Source organism: Mytilus galloprovincialis, chromosome 1, assembly GCF_965363235.1.
Source record: "Mytilus galloprovincialis chromosome 1, xbMytGall1.hap1.1, whole genome shotgun sequence".
In the NCBI taxonomy this organism is placed as follows: Eukaryota; Metazoa; Mollusca; class Bivalvia; order Mytilida; family Mytilidae; genus Mytilus; species Mytilus galloprovincialis.
In genome coordinates this window covers 30,513,860-30,530,630 of record NC_134838.1, presented here as the reverse complement: position 1 = coordinate 30,530,630, position 16,771 = coordinate 30,513,860, and the positions used below count along the sequence as shown (strand labels likewise).

Here is a 16,771-nt window from a genome sequence, read left to right as displayed (position 1 = left end):
CTCTTTCACTTTCACTTTTTTTTAATAGACCTCTTTTTCTACAGTACTGGTATTGACCCAGGCAATTTGCTACATACATATTTCTTGAATCTGGGCCCGTCTGGCTTACACAGGGGTTCAAAATTGCCACATACATTCGCTACACCATGGCGTATTCCTACGGCAAAGTTATGAACCAGTCCTAACTCATTTGAAAGGCATTGACCTAGGCTATTCGCCACTTTAATATTCTGCTGGAATCCAGACCCATCTGACCACTACAGTACACACAAGGAGGACACATTCATATACTCCCAATTCTGGTTCTGGTATATCAAAGTATCCCACTGTGCAGCAGATTTCTCTCCAAAAAATGATTGGAAAATTATTTACTTTCTTACCTCATTTGTACATTATTAGGTCCGAGACCACAATTGTCGTCCCTTGATTTTCGTTGTTCACGAATGTAATCCCTAGTGTGGACAGTGTGTTACTTGCCAATTTTTTTTTATACCCCTTCCAAATGTATTTCTCCATGTTTTATGCCTAAAATAACAAGTCAAGGGATGAAATGACAATGTCAAAATATTTGGGTCATGAACTTTAAAGATAGTAGTGATTTGGTCCAGTTGAAAAAGGTTAAAAATTAGCACTTCAGAAGCTGTCAAAAGATTTCAAGACCCCGTTAACATAAAATTATCCATATTTTGAGATAGAGCCGATGAAGCTTTCTGTAATTTTGATATAATTTGTCCCAAAAGTAGTACAACACACTGTAAAATTTTTATTGAGAACGCGCAGGTATGTTTTTGCAGTTAACAACTACTGGCACACTTCAAAGGTACTTATAGCATTTAAAATCATATTTTCGGAGAAACCACACCAAGGTATTACACACTTAAGGGATTTTATGGAGGAAATACTCCAAGTTTTTTTTCAATTTCCTCCACATATTTGTAGACAGTAGCTGTAATTTCTTGGTGTGACACCAAGTTCTTACACAGTGTTTGGAGTATGATAATCAGTACTCTCTCTGTGTACATGTACCGTACAGCGGTTGAAAGTTGCCCAATGACATAGTTTACATACACACCACACATTCGGTACTCCCTAGCATAACCCTACTGTAAAGTTCTAAACTATACCTGGCTCATTTCAAAGGTATTGACCTAGGCAGTTCGTCACTTCAATATCGTTCTGGGATGCCGACTGGTCTGTCCACCATAATGGTTGAAAGTTGCCCAATAACGTATTTTCGAGAAAAAAAACGCATTTATTTTTTATTTTATATTCCAACATTGTTTCTGTACCTCCTAATCATGAGGAATCAAAACACGAGTAAAAGAACGAAAACCCGATTTTAAATTGTACTTTTATTCATTAAACAAATGTGTCCTCCGAAAAAAGGAATTACTATAACTTTTGGTATTCAAAACGGGCTGAAATCTTTTGGGAGTCAAATTGTCGAATTCCGCTGATAAATTATATTTGTCCAAGATTCTGAGATTTTTGGAACTTTAGAATCTTATACAGATTTTTTGCTTTTTAAACATTTCAATAAAATTGGCTGCTGGAACACAAGTGGTTGCTATTTTGATTTGCTGATTGAGTCTGGTGAAGTATTACATGTAACCTTTTTTTAAAATTTTAATTTTGAATAGTGTTAAAAAAGAGATGGAACTTACAGAAGACACCTATTTATATAAGATTGTTTATTGCTATAAATAGCAGAATCATATTGAATATTCACAGAAGTTTATATAGTGTCACAATCTCGATCTATGAGTTTGACTGTCCCTCTGGTATCTTTTGCCCGTGTTCTATTAATCACACACATCACTTCATCAAACGCAGATGAAACGATGAATGTTATTGACATCAATTTTAATTCCGGCTAGCTTTACAATACACCACAAACCAGTAAAAGTCTGAAATAGCCTATATTTGTACTCGGCTAAACCGTTTTTTACCCGACCAGTCTAAATTGGTCTGACTTTTATTTCAAATTATTTAACCCCAGGCTGAACCATACTCGACTTAATCGTACTTAACTCTCAGCTTTGCCATTGAAAATAGTCTGAACTATTTCTTGACCTGTACTCGATCTGTACTCGACATATTTTTGCAGTCGAAAACCATACTTAACCAAAGGTCTGAACAATACGCGACCAGTCTGAACCATACTGGAACAAATAACCTTTACTTTTTTAACTGTTAACATAAATTTCGTTTTAACTGAAATATATAATATTGTATAACAACAGCAAACAAAATCAATGAGTTGTTTTACCTTATATTAGAATTACATCTATTATTATAATTTCGGATCATTTTTTTATATTATGTATAATCTATATCAATAAGAAATATATTCAAAACATTAATAAAATTGTTCTTCTGATTAGTGGTGAAGTATACAGTTTTATCTCTGTTCTGGGCTAAGTCATTAATAAGATCACACCTGGTCAGATGTATTTTAAAAATTCTAAATGATATTTATTCAAAATTGCAACATCCTGATTAACAAGGCCTTTCGAATATACTAAATAAGTAATTCACGACTTTCAGAAAATGTGGCTTTCTTTTTACCTCTAAAACACACATTTACTGAGGTAATCTAACCATATTAAAGTGCTTTTTGTATGACATGTCTTTAGTTTGCCAAAAGATACTTAAATTTAATTGAAATACATGTTTACTGTTACTTTGGAACACATTTCCTTTTTTAAAAAGGTTATCAAGGATTGCTATGGAAATTCTATTATCTTGATTATATCAAATTCTTGGTTTCAATAAACAAGACAAAGGTCTCATTTTTTTTATTTTTTGTAAGTTGCTTTATATTTATATATATGTTAATAAAAACATATATTCACTGCATTAATAACTAAACTCAACTCTATACTAGGCTTAAGTTAATGTTGAAAAGAGTCGAGCTACCATAGAATACTTCTGAAACATTCAAACATTTTTGAATAACATTGAAAATATAAGTCACAATTAATTTTTGAGATTATTTGATCAGCTTATTTTATTTATATATTAAAGTTAAGATATATAATCATGTAAGAGTTGAAGTTATGTTATGATTGATTATTGTTAAATATTATTTTCAATACTTTATTGAATACATTTTTAATTTCAAGTTGTTCAAAGGAGTAGGTCCGGTAAGGGCCGATTTTGGCCTCAAATTTCAAGTTCATCTAACGAAAGATTTTAGACATTTTTTAAACACTTAAGTGTCTATTTCAGTTGATTCAATTAGTTTATGGAAAAGATTTTAACTTATTTTCTCATTTAAAATGCTCAAATTCTAGCTTAAATGTGAAAAATCTATCAAATATGCCAAGAAATGTCTGTTTTCAGATGTTTTTTTGTCCAAAATGAAAGTGGCCGCATCCGTGTTCATCCTCAACCTTTATATATGTTATGTATTATCGTCAAATACAACTTACATTTCAACATAAAGAATGAACACAAATGCGGCCACTTTCATTTAAGACGGAAACCATCTAAAATTTAACTAAAATGCTAAAATTGTGAAGATTTCAGTAAATTAGCATGACTTAATGATGCTAGTACACGATACATGTACATTGTTTGGTCAAAAACTGTTCAGATTTATGTAGCAGAAGCATTCTAGTTTCCAATAAATAACTCAAAATTTACATTTTAACAAGTTTGTAAAACTGCTATATTTTGGGGCCAAAACGTGGTCTTACTGAACCTACTCCTTTCATTTTTGTAAAACCAATTCTTAAATTGATTAAATTCAGATGATAAATACAAAGAATAGGTCTAGGTTGGGTACGACTTGGTCAAGTATGGTTCAGACTAGGTCGAGTATGGTTCGGACTAGGTCTAGCATGGTTTAGACTTGCACATGTATAAACTGGTTAAGTACTGGTAGAGTACAAGTTCAGACTGTTAAGTATGGTTCAGACTACAGTCGAGTATTTTCAAGTAAATTTCAGACCATTTTAGACTTGTCGATTTAGAATCAATATAGTCGAGTACAGATATAGGCTATTTCAGACTTTTACTGGTTTGTAGTGAAAGTTTTTAGACATTGCATTGGCTGTTACTGGTTTTGAACTAGCTGTCAGAAATTGAGAGTACTTTCAAATCATTGGTTGTTGGTTTGTATGAGTACCTTGTCAGGGCCGTTTTTTTCTTTTTGTTAGATGTCTTTCTTATTTGTATCATTCTGATGAATTAAGACCTTTTCATCTGTATTTTTTTGAATCGTGTTTGATTTTTGTTAAAAATTTTGCTTTTTTGTCAGCTCGTTTTCTCGTGTGATTTGTTTTACATTACAAGTTATGTCATGTTTGGTCTTATACAGCTGAGTATGTGATACATGGTGTTTGCTTATTGTTACAGATAAATGCAACAGTAGTATACCGCTGTTCTAAAATCATAAATCGATTAAGAGAAAATGAATTCGGGTTACAAACTAAAACTGAGAGAAACACATCAAGTATTGTTGTTAACAACAGAATCCCTAAAGTGCAACAGAAAACCAAACGACACTGCAACACACACATAACGAAATGTAAGATAACAATTACAGACCTATACTTGCTAACATCACTGTTATTTTACCTCAAGCGGAGAGTTATTCAAATTTAATCAAACCGCGTCTTCTAATTTTGATAAAAAAACTGATCTGCTATTATTATGAAACTGCTTTATCATTTTGGACCAAGATTTGTCCGGGAATATTTTAAATTTCTCGACCATTTACCAAGTCTGGTTAAAAGATATACTGTGGATTCATTTATCTTTTAGGGTACCGATTTTAGTGGATAAGGAACAACTTGTATGTTCGTGGATATTTAATTTCGCGGTTTTGCAGATGTCTGCATACAAGTCTTTAGAAAATTGGTCATTAGTTGAAATTTAATTTCGTGGTTTATGATATGAGCGTAATTGATGAGTCTTATGTAGACGAAACGCGCGTCTGGCGTACTAAATTATAATCCTGGTACCTTTGATAACTATTATATGTATCCACAAAATCTACAAAAAATGGTATTAGATGAATAATAATGAGTCCACAGTAGTTTATCTATTAGCCTTGTTGTAACAAGTTTGTATAAAAAAAATCTTAGTTATGACTGAAAAGTACATTTCTTTTGTCGGATAAAACTTGAGATATGATTCGTTCTAGCGAAAACTTTTTTGTCTGCAGCTTTAGATATGATTTTTGAATCGTTACAAATTTGACTTAAAAAACAAAGCTATTAAGTATGATGTAAAAATGCTAAGGAAAATTGCCATGGACCTATACTACAAAGCCAGCTATTTGAATATGATATCTAGTCATCTGTCAACTTTAAAACTCAATGGAGCAGAGTATATAGAAGACTACACTGAATTGTTTATATTAACATTCACCTACATATCAATAAATGCGGTATAAATACATGAACAGTCCAGCACTGATCAGCAAGCACCATTACATTAAAGTAAAGGATTATATATATTTTCCATGCAGTAAGTGTTTATCCTTTAATTGTTCCTTCTTATCGTGTGTGAAAAACACGGTTAGTGTTTCAGTCATGATTTAATGCGTTATAGTAAATTGTACTCTTATGTGCGTTTTTTTCATTGGAATTTGTCAAATTTATGACCACGTGGATCCGATCAGAAAAATATTTGAATGCCAGTAGACTGATATGTTAGTCTACATAAAAATAAAAGGCCAGATATATCAAAAAGAAAAAAAAAATGGTTAGTGCGGTATGTTGCATATTCTATACATTTTATGGTATTATAAGTGCTATTCCAAGTAGACGGAAAAGTATGATAGAAGTTCGTTCTAAACTTGATAATATTGAAAATAAATTAGTAGAGTAAAGTTTAAAAAGAAGCAAAATCTTGTAAATGTTTCTATCAATTATTTCAGGATAACAAAGTATTATTATCATCTTTCCGTAATAAATGGGAAATAAATTTAAATATACAAATTGAAGATTGGAATGCTATATATTCAACGCCATTCATTATAACCAGCAATTCGCTTTTACAAATTTTTCAATTTAAGATTGTCCATAGCATTCTACCATGTAATTATTTTTTATTCACATGTAAATTAAAAGAACCTGAACTATGAACATTTTGTTCAGAAATTAGGGAAACTATTTTCACTTTTTTTGGGAATGTAATGTAACACAAAATGGTTGGCTATCAATTTTAGATATGATTAGAAGTTATGACATCTTCTTGCCTTTCTGTGCAAAAGAGGTCATGTTAGATGTGTCTGAGGATATTGTCAACAGTATAACAGTGAATAATATCTCGTTGTTATTTAAATACTATGTATACAAATGTAGATTTAAGACCATACTGCCCACAAAATATGATGAGATCGAATATTTAAAATATTGAATTAATATAGAAAAATACTCTGTATGTTTCTTAACCGCTGCTCAAAAAAATAATTTAAAAATGGTTCAGAAGACGCAATTGTTAGAGGCAGCTTTCATTAACAAAATCAATTGTAATATTTATATCTTATTACACCATTATCTATGATCGATTTTACAAGTGTTACTTAACTCTTTTTACTTGGTGTCTAATACTGTATTATGTAATTTCACATGTTTCATCTTGAAAAATACCAAAAAAAATACCATAAAAACACTAAACAAATAATCATAGAAACACAAAATAAAACTTAGGAATTTTAAATTTCAGGAGAATGAATCCCAAAAAGAAAAAAATCGTTCAGTGTTTGTTTTTTGGTTCACTGACCTATATTGTATATAAATTCATTGTCCCTGGAAGTGAAGGTTTAGATAAACGGACGCAATATGAGTATATCAAACAAGTAAGTGATAAATCCATAAGTTAGGACAGGATGTAACAAGCAAATGAAATGCCATATGTCTAAACTCGCAGTCAGTTAAAAAAGTACGAGAAACGTTTGAAACTGAAAACCAAGAAGAAAAAAAAAATAGACCACACAAAAATAGATATCAAACGACACAGACCAAACCGAAAACCTTGATGTTACTGATGTTATGGATATATAAAGTTTTTTCCTTTCAATATTGATACAATTTATTACTATTCAAATGGTGACAGTTGAAATTATACAGGACCTGTTTATGACTCTAAACAGTATTTTACCTGTTTTCTGTATTTGAAAATTTGAAAAGTACATAATTTTATCACGTTGTAAGCTTTTTCAGTTTTTGAGAAGTTTCAAACTTGATAATCGTCAAACACATAAAGAGCACATATTATTTATTGGTGTTTATTTGCTATCAACTGTAATATTACTCTGTATTTGTTTTGTTTGTAAATGATAAAAACCATTTTCCACGGTGCAATACAAAATATATCAATATCTTTAAGAAAAGGCGAGCGTATAGAATCATATTCAAAACAGTGTAGCTGTGGCCATTGATTGACGACCTTAAATTATTCCATTGACTGGGACAGATTAGGTGAACGTGTGTCTGTAACGACAACTGCTCACTACTTACTTATTATAGAATTTAAACTGTAGGTCACTAAAGGTTCTTAACGCCTTTAATATTAAAATAATTCGAAAAATTAATCAGAAATAACTTTATGTTTTGATTTATATTATTCATATAAATCGAAACATCGTGTTATTCCTGATTAGTTTTTCGAATGTCTTTATTTAGGAGTTGAGAACCTTTTGTGACCCCACAGTTTAAGTGTCTTTAACAAGTACATAGTGAGCAGCGGTCGTTACAGACACACGTTCACATAATCTGCCCCAGTCAATGGGATAATTTAAGGTCGTCAATCAATGGCCATAGCTACACTGTTTTGAATATGATTCTATCAACAATACAAAGTTAGTTAGCGTTCTATATAAACTCACCATAGATACAAGGATTGACATTTTAAATGTAAGACACGCCGCGTTTAGTTTATACCAGACTCATTACAATCTTTCAAATCAGGAAAGTTTAAAAGACCAAAAAGTACAAACAGACTCATTAGTGACACCCGAATAAAAAAAAAACATAAACATAAACAAATGCCAAATAACGTAAGAAATTAAACAGCTTTTGCCAAATACAGCTAACAAATAGTATCCAATGTCAATTACATAGGATCGACATTCTTTTGACAACATCAATCAATATTTTGTTACTTTACAATATCTGTCCAATTCAATTAAAATAGTTATATTTGCTGGCATAATTATTTTACTTGTTGCTGAAAAATCTAAGTGTATATTAAAATATGTTACTTCTCTCTTAAAGTGACATTGATACTAGAAATCTATTCAAAAAAGCTATGTTTTTTTAAAGGATGGGAATATAGACTTAGCTCAAGAAGATTTCAAACCAAATGATGACGTCTATTGCATCGGCACTGTAAGATTGATTACTTCAGACATGTATTAGAATATTACAAAAAATCGACCACATTAACAGAAAACAAAAGATATCAAAACGTACTAATTTCCTGTATTACAAAAAACAAAAAATGACCCCACTAACTTAAATCAATAAATATACGTACTAATTTCTGGTATTATAGCCTTTATGATTTCACTCCTGAAAACAACAACATGTGAATCGTTGTAAAATGTAAAGTTGTGTACGAAGAAACGTAAAACAGTAGCTACTGATTACTTTAAGCTTGCATTCCCGACGAGCATATTTTATAATTATGTGTTTCACAGCGGGTAAAACGTTTTGGATTTTTTTCCCACTAGATACACATTTGTTTTGTTGTGTGTGTGTGTACAAATCCTATTAATCAATCAAAACTCACAAATAAAGCTAAAACAAAAAGCTAACTAAATTAAACCAACATGACCAACTAAAACACTATGGCTAGGTTTTGCTACTCGAAAAACAGCCATTAGAAACTTGATCGTTATGTGATCGTGACGCATGTTTGTTCAAGATAACTTATTCGAGTACCATGAGCGTCACCCTTCGAATAAATAAAACAAAAAACGCGTTTGTGCTTAATAACCACAAGAGTCGTATTTAAGAAGTCCTAGACCAAATACATCTCAAGGATTTGCAATATGAGCTTTGATATAGTTACGAATATACATTGTTATGAATAAGCAGATGATAATGCCAATTGGTTCATGGCACCAGTAACGTACTACATGCTGTTTAACAAATTCACAAGAGTAATAGCACAATGATTAGTGTGTTTTGGTAAAACACGTATTTGTAATATAAACAAACAAACAAAAAAGACACAACCATCCACCTCTAATCAACAACAACGCAAACAGCATCAAAACACAAAATAAAACTCAAAAAAGACAAAACAATATACTGTTCAACCAAAATTATATAGTACTGCGGGTCTATTTCGAACGTTTGTATTAAAAATTACAAAAAAAAGCACTAGTATAAACCATTAGTGTAGCATTCAGTCCAATACATAAGAGGGCGACCTTCTATACAGAACAGGTAATTTGATTGTATTTTGTTTGGAATATATGTACACATTAAAAAGAATTCAATTATTATTTACTATACATTTTAACAATATGAACCCTGACAAGATGCTGTTCTATTAAATAATCGTATCAAAACACCCAAATGATACGTTTTACATTAATACCATCAAATAATGGAACATAGTTTTCTGTTAATATTTGTAGATTGCTTTAAATGAATTTTTTCGTATCAGATTGAAAAATACAGAACTGCAGATGGTACTTTTATCATTCCAACTGACGCTGAGTTAGAGTCATTACCGAACAATATAGTCGATTGCCTTTATCTCAGGTAGTAACATTTTAAGAAATAACAATGTTAAGTATTGTTTTGTCAAACAAGGGTGCAGACCAAGAATTACATGTTGGCGGATAGAAATAGTTTGAGTTTCGGTCCATAAATACAGTAGATCTACAAAGTGAAAGGGCGTTTACTTTCTCGTTTACCTCCGCGTTTACACATACATAGCGCTTTTTCAATTTTGTAAAGAGTAAACGAGCGTTTACTATCAAGTCTACTTACGCGTTTAAGTCAACAATGGCGCGTCTGCGATTTTTGAAAAAAAAGGTAAACGCATGTTTACTGTTTGTAGTAATTGTGCATAGGTGAAATGTTCATCGTAATCTGCATACACTGACCTAACATATAACATCAAAAGGTACATAAAAAACTATTTATTGACATTGTTTATTCGATTGACATATTGATGTATATTTTGTAAACACGAACACATGAACATGCACCTTTGCATCGTCATTGCGCCAACATGCAATACACTAGCTTTGGTGTCATCAACAGCTAATAAGTAAAAAAAAAAAAAACGTTAGAACAATAGATACTAGTACACGTATTTCCATGACTACAAAGTTAACTCATTAAGTATTATAACAAATATTCGTTATCGATATGTACCTCGTGTACTTTTTCCTCATATAGTGAGTATATATTCATAGTCAGATAGTTGAATATATATACGGGAAAACCTATAAAAGCTGTACATGAATAGAAATTAAATCGATGTGCTATCGTATTTTGCATAATATATTATTAAAATAAATAGGAAGTTAACAGTTCTAGTTCAATCGATTTCATCCATCCATTGGGACTCTTCAGGATAATTGATCTAGCTGAAACCTTCCGATTCTATATAAAAGTGAAACTAGGAAAAAAAATTACCGGAAGGAAACTTGATTTACAGCCGAAGACAAAATTGATCATAATATTTATTTAATACTAAAAAACAATAAATTTGCGGCACAGATGATAATCCCCAAAATTTAGGTGCAAAAATTAGTACATTATGTCCAGATTTCAACCATTAATGTCTCTTCAGTGATGTCAGGGATCAAAACGGTATTTGGAAGGCCATATAATTTACCTCATCAGGGATATTCTCTTGAATTTTAAAAAGTCGAGATAGGATGAACGGATTATATAAAGCGGAGGGAAAATATGATACAAGCCCAAACGCAAAAATATAAACATGATAAACAAGTCTAAATTGAAAACAAACGTTCAAACGTTGCATTGGTAAAAAAACGCAATTTTTATACGTGTCGATTTAAAAAAATTCGTTGTAGAGTGGTCTAAATACAGCATAAACGATATTTTCCAAAAGACAAAAAATGTGAAAAAGTATATTCTAACAAAACTCATTTGACTAACAACTGATGAAATTAAACTGCCATTGAAGAATGCCAAAAGAAAATATCACAAGATGTAACAGAATAGATCTTTATATACACATTTAACTACCAAACAGAAAACAATAAACTTTCGGCAAAGATGGTTCACCACAAACATGATGTGCAAATATTATAACACTATATCCAGATTTCGGCAACTAATGTCTCTTTAGTGATGGTAGGGATCGAAATAGTATTTGGATGGCCATATCATTTACCTCAATTTAGGATAGACGCTTGAATTTTAAAGAGTCGAAACAGGATAAACATATTATATATGACAAAAATAAATGAATTTACTCTTAAAATTGAATCATGCGTCCACACGAGTAGAAATATATGTCTTTATTTATTTTGTTGAATTATACCGTTTGACTCTTTTTGAATTTGGGAAAATATTTTTTTGTGCTGTATTTATACACCTCTACCACTCTACCCAGAGTTACCCATCTTTTGCATGAACAGGAATAAAAATTCTCTATTTGGTTCAAGTGCACTACTGCTTCAAATAAATTCTAAAATTCTGTCCATTTCAACTATCTCCATCGTACGTAGCTATGTTTAATTAAGGAAGTGTAACTGCACTTGAATGTTGACCTTTTCTCTTTAATTCCTGCAGTTGTTACTGTCGAAACTGTAATTTTTGCTCTTGCATTTGTGTTTGTAACTGTGCTGAATTGTCCACTTTGTGGTCCGTGGTCGATTCTGTTTTCTTTCTGTCTATAACTTTATCATGTATATAAACTCATCATATATACCAGGATTTAAATTTTGTATTTACTCCAGACGCGCGTTTCGTCAACAAAAGACTCATCAGTCAACCTCAAATAAAAAAAACAGATACTGAGGCAAAAAAAAGAACGAAGTTTAAGAGCATTTAGGACCAAAAGTCATTAAAGATTTGCCAAACACATGACTATATCAATAATAATTCATGTCAGCACAAAAAGTGCTGAATTCTGGCCTGGTGATAACCTCAGGAAAATAAACTCCACCAGCAGTGGCATTGACCTAGTGGTTATAAATAAACTCACTAAAAATACCAGGATTTGTTGTATCCTCGCAATATGAACCCTGACAAACGCATGGGCTGAATTCAAGAAGGGCAAGCAGATCGTGCTCAAAATGTGATATGGACAAAAACACTCATTTATATTAACTATGATTTAATTTTATAACAAACTTAATTTCCCATTTACTACAAGAACTAATTATATAAACTGGCAATGATTTAAACAGTTATTTTAAATTAAGGATTATTGCGATGTTTTTAATACTGTGAAAAATGCGACAAGGTTATTATTGCATTACATTTTGTTTGGTTTTTTTATATGAAAAAATAGAATTGCATTTTAGTCTAAAATGACAAAATCGCAATAGTAAATGAACGCAATACTTTCAGAATTTTAATTGATGTTGGTTCATATTAAATATCCCGGGCGCCGCTTTAATAAATTCTTTTTTTAAGAACACAACAACATTTTAATAGAAAACCAATTAGTCCAGTAACTTTTTTGTATTCGATACTCGTTTCTACCGAACGATACTTAATTTTGATTATTAGGTGTAACTATGTTTACATTATGAGATGGCATAGGGATAGAATATTGTTAACGAAATTGACCAGAACAATAAAGCAAAGACAGTCGTAAATCACTAAACATCGACGATTCAATCTTTCACATGATGACTTTGAACATTATTCATCCAAAGTATTATTTAAGGTAGATTCATGGTAAACCGACATATTGAATTGCACAGTCACAGTAAAAAAATGGTCTAGTTATTTGCCCAACTCTGCACATCTTGAGATAGATTTGCAATTTAACGGTTACATTGTTTATGTATATAAAGAAAACAAAAAGAAAAAAATATACTGGACTAATAGGATTTTTTCTTCTCACTTGTAGCAAGAAAATAAGTTCGGTGACACCATTTTTTCTTTTTGTTTTCGTAAAGCATAGCATAAAACCTTATAGCATGAAAAATAGCACGGTGTCCCATATTTTTATTACATTGTTGAAAAAAGAATAGTAAAATCTTCATTTTGGCAAATTATAAGAAAATTCTGTCTCAAAAAGTCTATAATAATGATCTACCTTAATTGAAACATTTTATTAGTATATTTCAAATTGATCAATCATATCAGTAAATGGATTATGTCCAGTCTGTGATGAGCATTATGAATATCAAAAATATATAAAATGCCGCAAAACAATCATTTGAAAGCATAAGCATACACAAGAATCGATCAATTTTCTTGAATCAAAGTTTTAAAAAAAGTCAACATACTAGCAGAAGATATTTCAATGTTCACTCTTTATAATGATATTAATTATTTTTTAATAGAAAAATTACAGTTGATAATATGTTTGTGCCAAACGAGTATTTTTTTCTATATGAAGAGCAATATTTTCACACAACAAGACTAAGCTTGTATGTTAAACAAACATACGAATTTGGAAAATGATAAATGTCAGATTTTGTGATGTTTGTAACATGTACACGGATACATGCATCATTTAGCATTTCATTCCTAAACATATTACATTAGATAAACTGAAGAAATGAATTATATTCTCTAAGAATTAATGGATATATGTTAAGTATATTTTTAAGTGGCCAGCTGAAGGACGCCTCTGGGTGTGGGAGTTTCTCGCTACATTGAAGACCCATTGTTGGACTTCGGCTGTTGACTGCTATATGGTCGGGTTGTTGTCGATTTGACACATTCCCCATTTCCTTTCTTCTTTTGTGAGAAGAGTTCTGCGTATTTAGATTATGTCCGGTCTGTGATGAGCAGTTTGAATATCAAAAATATATAAAATGTCGCAAAACAATATTTTGGAAGTTAAAGCATACACAAATATTGAACAATTTTCTTGAATTAAAATCTCGAAAAAGGCAAAATTATAGCAAAAGAAATATTTCATTGTTTGCTCTTCATTATCATATTGTTTTGTTTTTGATAGAATTACTACAACGGTACAACATTTTTGTGCCAAACGAAGTCGACACGGGTCTATAAAAAACGGATGGAATATTTGTAAGGATGGTTGTAATAAACCAAACAGCAAGACAGTTATCCATGTTCTAAGGTAAACTATATTTCTTGTTTTTTTTAATCTTTTAAATATTCAATCCTAGCTAAGATAGTTTGTAAAATACAGCACAGTAATACAACTGTTATCAGTATTGACTGAAATGTCGTTTACCATCTGACAACGGACTGCAACATGGATAGTTCTAATTGTATTGCATCTGGAATGCTGTAACGTACTATTGAGCGATGTACAGTTTGAAATATATGAATGCATTAATGAATGAATGTATATTCTAATATTAACATGCAACCTGAATTATAACAAACAATTATATAAAAAAAGTAACTTTCAGCCAGTCAAATAGGCCTATGATGCACTGTCATGATATAATACACATTATGTTCAATAATTGAAAACAAAAATAAATACACAAATATAGTTCAAATTTAGATGAAAACATGGTCAAGCACGATATCAATTGTTCACAGATTGTCTAATAGAACAGTTAAAAAAAGTTAGAAACAAACTTACTCTAATTACAAAATAAATGTTTTAACTTCATGTCGCTGGTAGCGTAATTAAATCTATGCTGTACTTGTCTCAGATGTGATTGTATAGTTATGGTCTTAATTGTCCATAGTGTTTAAAGTTCTACATCCCTAATGTTGGCTTATAGAGGTTTTATTGAAGTCTCTGAGATAAGAATCACCCACAGATTTTGATTAAGTGCACACACATTTAAGCAGCTAAGAAGACAAACGGGCTTCCAACAATGAACATTGTCCTTATCGTATAGTAAGCACGACTAAAAGGCAAAACGAAAATTAAAACAAAATACTGCCACATTGTAGATAGGTGCATGCAAAGTATTAAAAAATGAAATGTATATTTTCATAAATCATAATGAAATTTAATTAAATTTGCGATCTGGTCCGCTTATGTGATGTGCTAAAATGTATAGTATCTTTATGTACATGAATGGAATGCACGAATACTTATGCATACACATGATTTTCTGGAACAAACAAATAGTACAAAAATAGCACGAATGTGACTTAAAAAGGGATGTCAAAGTTCTTACATCATGTAATTTACTTTTGGACACATACATAGGGATTTAATCCACACTATATGTGAATGCATACTGGTATTATGTTGGCAGGGATTCAGATTAAATGAAACATAAGACATCGTGTCCTCGCTTAACATTTTCATTACACCACTGAACCCGGATACAAAAAAGTTATCAAAGGTACCATGACAAACAGTTCTTTAGTATTTAATCGTAAAAGATAAGATTTGAATTTCGACGAATTTGTGTATGACAAACCTTATTTAATTAAATAAATAATTGGTGCTCTACAATATAAATTCACATATGCAGACTATGTCTATCACACGGCGATCAATATTATTCGAATGAAGAAATAATTAAAAAAAAAAATATTAAAGTGTGATACATGTTCATCTTGAAGATATGTATTTTTCCTTCCGATGGTAAAATAATGCAGAGACCTAAAAGTGATATCTGATAAATGTTCAAAGAAACCTAGTGTCTGACCAAAAACATATATCTTAAAGTAATCTATTGAAATATATTGAAGTAGTTAATTATGCACCACGTGTAGTAGCTTCTACAATTTCTACTTTCAAAGGAACTAAAAATATGAGTTGAGTAAAATGATCAGGTATTGATTGACACATTTGGTTACAATAAACGGAATTATCCATTTGCATTAACGATTGTTTTGAATGAAAACCATCCATCATTTAAAAAAATATATATATAAACAATTGAAATATATAATTAAGCACCAATTGCTCATAAAACAATTGAAGGCCTTTTAAGTTCAAATGCACACACTTTAATCGGAAAATATAAACGTCCGGCTCAATAATTTAATCTGATTTTAGTCACTTTTAATAAATCGATTGGATTTTGCTCGATTTAAATCCAGTGGCAAATAGTTCATGCCCATTCAGATGATCAAACTCCTTAACAAGTCCAGTGATCATTATGGTATTTGTTGCCAGGGCCTTGTTTGTGAGTATCGCTCAAACGTGTTCCAGTGCTGATATCCGCATCCTACGACTTGAACGTAGGGTTGGACTTCATAATGTATATATTTTTTTAATTTATGGTATGTCTAAAATCAAAATTAAAATTAATATGTGTATATTAGTTTCATAATATTGGCGCTGTTGGTTCAATATATTCGTTTACATTACTCATTTTAGTCATATAGAATGAATGTTTTCAGTGCCTCATGATAGCTGCAATCATTGTTACATGTGTATCAATACAATACAATATGCTTTATTCTAAAACACTCCGTCACTTTAACATCCTTTTACATACAAAATATTCAAGAGTTCCACACCTTCTGTTGTTGGAATACTAACAAGCTGTCTGAAGCCTTTGATGACATGAACTTGAGTTATGTACAACTACCTTTTACAATACTTGATTAAAATCACAAATTACAACTTTTTTTTTAACAATTCTTTCAACTTACTGTCTAAGATCTCCATGTTTTTCATTTTTTTTCTAGATAATACTTCTGAGTTCTGTATACAGTAGCTCCCATAATATTTTCACTTG

The 16,771-nt window shown here is 31.0% G+C and overlaps 1 protein-coding gene across 1 annotated transcript in view; it reads left to right on the top strand.

Moving 5' to 3' along the window:
• Positions 1–6,707: 6,707 nt before the first annotated feature.
• The window catches only part of LOC143071219 (putative methyltransferase-like protein 24), a 94,532-nt gene continuing 84,468 nt past the window's right edge, over positions 6,708–16,771 (top strand). Inside the window, exons 1-4 of the mRNA XM_076245394.1 lie at positions 6,708–6,814; positions 8,280–8,345; positions 9,634–9,731; positions 14,098–14,223. The gene's annotated coding sequence lies outside the window, so the exon portion shown is untranslated. The remainder of the gene's footprint in view (positions 6,815–8,279; positions 8,346–9,633; positions 9,732–14,097; positions 14,224–16,771) is intronic.